A 4,408-nucleotide genomic window follows, 5' to 3' on the forward strand; every position below is an offset into this window, starting at 1 on the left:
TCCGGGGTCAGGAATTTCTTGATTTCTGGCCAAAATTGTGCCGTCCCAAATCGAGCATGCAAAAGCACTCCTAACCCTTACATTCCACCCCGAATCTCATGGCGGTGTTCATTTTTGCATTCGGCCTGATTCCGCCTGGCTCACCCCGGCAGGTTTTCCTGACCCCGGGGACAGGAATTTTTTGATATCTGGGAAAAAATTGTGCCATCCCAAATCGAGCATGAAAAAGCACTACTAACCCTTTCCTTCCACCCGAATCTCAGGGCGGTGTTAATTTTTGGATTCGGCCTGATTCCGCCTGGCTCACCCCGGGATGTTTTCCTGACCCCGGTGTCAGGAATTTCTTGATTTCTGGGCCAAAATTGGGGCCGTCCCAAATCGAGCATGCAAAAGCACTCCTAACCCTTACATTCCACCCGAATCTCATGGCGGTGTTCATTTTTGCATTCGGCTGATTCCGCCTGACTCACCCTGTGAGTTTTCCTGATTCCGGGGTCAGGAATTTTTTGATTTCTGGGCCAAAAATTGTTGCCGTCCCAAATCGAGAATGAAAAAGCACTACTAACCCTTTCCTTCTACCCCGAATCTCAGGGCGGTGTTAATTTTTGGATTCGGCCTGATGCGGCCTGGCTCACCCCGGGAAGTTTTCCTGACCCCGGGGTCAGGAATTTCTTGATTTCTGGGCCAAAATTGTGCCATCCCAAATCGAGCATGCAAAAGCACTCCTAACCCTTACATTCCCCCCGAATCTCATGGCGGTGTTCATTTTTGCATTCGGCCTGATTCCGCCTGGCTCACCCCAGGAGGTTTTCCTGACCCCGGGGTCAGGAATTTTTTGATATCTGGGCCAAAATTGTGCCTTCCCAAATCGAGCATGAAAAAGCACTACTAACCCTTTCCTTCCCCCCCGAATCACAGGGCGGTGTTAATTTTTGGATTCGGCCTGATTCCGCCTGGCTCACCCCGGGATGTTTTCCTGACCCCGGTGTCAGGAATTTCTTGATTTCTGGGCCAAAATTGGGGCCGTCCCAAATCGAGCATGCAAAAGCACTCCTAAACCCTTACATTCCACCCCGAATCTCATGGCGGTGTTCATTTTTGCGTTCGGCCTGATTCCGCCTGGCTCACCCCGGCAGGTTTTCCTGACCCCGGGTCAGGAATTTTTGATTTCTGGCCAAAAATTTTGCCGTCCCAATCGATCATGAAAAAGCACTACTAAACCTTTCCTTCCACCCCGAATCTCAGGGCGGTGTTAATTTTTGGATTCGGCCTGATTCGGCCTGGCTCACCCCGGGAGGTTTTCCTGACCCCGGGGTCAGGAATTTTTTTGATTTCTGGGCCAAAATTGTGCCGTCCGAAATCGAGCATGCAAGAGCAGTCCTAACCCTTACCTTCCACCCCGAATCTCATGGCGGTGTTCATTTTTGCATTCGGCCTGATTCTGCCTGGCTCACCCCGGGAAGTTTTCCTGACCCCGGGGTCAGGAATTTTTTGATTTCTGGGCCAAAATTGGTGCCGTCCCAAATCGAGCATGCAAAAGCACTCCTAACCCTTACATTCCACCCGAAACTCATGGCGGTGTTCATTTTTGCATTCGGCCTGATTCTGCCTGGCTCAACCCGGGAGGTTTTCCTGACCCCGGGGTCAGGAATTTTTTGATTTCTGGGCCAAAATTGTGCCGTCCCAAATCGAGCATGCAAGAGCAGTCCTAACCCTTACATTCACCCCGAATCTCATGGCGGTGTTCATTTTTGCATTCGGCCTGATTCCGCCTGGCTCACCCCGGGAGGTTTTCCTGACCCCGCGGGTCAGGAATTTCTTGATTTCTGGGCCAAAATTGTGCCGTCCCAAATCGAGCATGCAAAAGCACTCCTAACCCTTACATTCCACCCCGAATCTCAAGGCGGTGCTCATTTTTGCATTCGGCCTGATTCCGCCTGGCTCACCCTGTGAGGTTTTCCTGATTCCGGGGTCAGGAATTTCTTGATTTCTGGGCCAAAATTGGGGCCGTCCCAAATCGAGCATGCAAAAGCACTCCTAACCCTTACATTCCACCCCGAATCTCATGGCGGTGTTCATTTTTGCATTCGGCCTGATTCCGCCTGATTCACCCCGGCAGGTTTTCCTGACCCCGGGGTCAGGAATTTTTTGATTTCTGGGCCAAAAATTTTTGCCGTCCCAAATCGAGCATGAAAAAGCACTACTAAACCTTTCCTTCCACCGAATCTCAGGGCGGTGTTAATTTTTGGATTCGGCCTGATTCGGCCTGCTCACGCCGGGAGGTTGTCCTGACCCCGGGGTCAGGAATTTTTTGATTTCTGGGCCAAAATTGTGCCATCCGAAATCAGAGCATGCAAGAGCAGTCTTAACCCTTACCTACCTTTCTCCACCCCGAATCTCATGGCGGTGTTCATTTTTGCATTCGGCCTGATTCCGCCTGGCTCACCCCAGGAAGTTTTCCTGACCCCGGGGTCAGGAATTTTTTGATTTCTGGGCCAAAATTGGTGCCGTCCCAAATCGAGCATGCAAAAGCACTCCTAAACCTTACATTCCACCCCGAATCTCATGGCGGTGTTCATTTTTGCGTTCGGCCTGATTCCGCCTGGCTCACCCCGGCAGGTTTTCCTGACCCCGGGGTCAGGAATTTTTTGATTTCTGGGCCAAGAATTTTGCCGTCCCAAATCGATCATGAAAAAGCACTACTAACCCTTTCCTTCCACACCGAATCTCAGGGCGGTGTTAATTTTTGGATTCGGCCTGATTCGGCCTGGCTCACCCCGGGAGGTTTTCCTGACCCCGGGGTCAGGAATTTTTTGATTTCTGGGCCAAAATTGTGCCGTCCGAAATCGAGCATGCAAGAGCAGTCCTAACCCTTACATTCCACCCCGAATCTCATGGCGGTGTTCATTTTTGCATTCGGCCTGATTCCGCCTGGCTCACCCCGGGAAGTTTTCCTGACCCCGGGGTCAGGAATTTCTTGATTTCTGGGCCAAAATTGTGCCGTCCCAAATCTAGCATGCAAAAGCACTCCTAACCCTTACATTCCACCCCGAATCTCATGGCGGTGTTCATTTTTGCATTCGGCCTGATTCCGCCTGCTCACCCCGGCAGGTTTTCCTGACCCCGGGGACAGGAATTTTTTGATATCTGGGACAAAATTGTGCCATCCCAAATCGAGCATGAAAAAGCACTACTAACCCTTTCCTTCCACCCGAATCTCAGGGCGGTGTTAATTTTTGGATTCGGCCTGATTCCGCCTGGCTCACCCCGGGATGTTTTCCTGACCCCGGTGTCAGGAATTTCTTGATTTCTGGGCCAAAATTGGGGCCGTCCCAAATCGAGCATGCAAAAGCACTCCTAACCCTTACATTCCACCCCGAATCTCATGGCGGTGTTCATTTTTGCGTTCGGCCTGATTCCGCCTGGCTCACCCCGGCAGGTTTTCCTGACCCCGGGGGTCAGGAATTTTTGATTTCTGGGCCAAAAATTTTGCCGTCCCAAATCGATCATGAAAAAGCACTACTAATCCTTTCCTTCCACCCCGAATCTCAGGGCGGTGTTAATTTTTGGATTCGGCCTGATTCGGCCTGCTCACCCCGCGAGGTTTTCCTGACCCCCGGGGTCTGGAATTTTTTGATTTCTGGGCCAAAAATTGTGCCGTCCGAAATCGAGCATGCAAGAGCAGTCCTAACCCTTACCTTCCACCCGAATCTCATGGCGGTGTTCATTTTTTGCATTCGGCCTGATTCCGCCTGGCTCACCCCGGGAAGTTTTCCTGACCCCGGGGTCAGGAATTTTTTGATTTCTGGGCCAAAATTGGTGCTGTCCCAAATCGAGCATGCAAAAGCACTCCTAACCCTTACATTCCACCCCGAATCTCATGGCGGTGTTCATTTTTGCATTCGGCCTGATTCTGCCTGGCTCAACCCGGGAGGTTTTCCTGACCCCGGGGTCAGGAATTTTTTGTTTTCTGGGCCAAAATTGTGCCGTCCCAAATCGAGCATGCAAGAGCAGTCCTAACCCTTACATTCCACCCCGAATCTCATGGCGGTGTTCATTTTTTGCATTCGGCCTGATTCCGCCTGGCTCACCCGGGAGGTTTTCCTGACCCCGCGGTCAGGAATTTCTTGATTTCTGGGCCAAAATTGTGCCGTCCCAAATCGAGCATGCAAAAGCACTCCTAACCCTTACATTCCACCCCGAATCTCAAGGCGGTGTTCATTTTTGCATTCGGTCTGATTCCGCCTGGCTCACCCTGTGAGGTTTTCCTGATTCCGGGGTCAGGAATTTCTTGATTTCTGGGCCAAAATTGGGGCCGTCCCAAATCGAGCATGCAAAAGCACTCCTAACCCTTACATTCCACCCCGAATCTCATGGCGATGTTCATTTTTGCGTTCGGCCTGATTCC

The sequence above is a fragment of the Candoia aspera genome, chromosome 8 (assembly GCF_035149785.1).
Source record: "Candoia aspera isolate rCanAsp1 chromosome 8, rCanAsp1.hap2, whole genome shotgun sequence".
NCBI lineage: Eukaryota > Metazoa > Chordata > Lepidosauria > Squamata > Boidae > Candoia > Candoia aspera.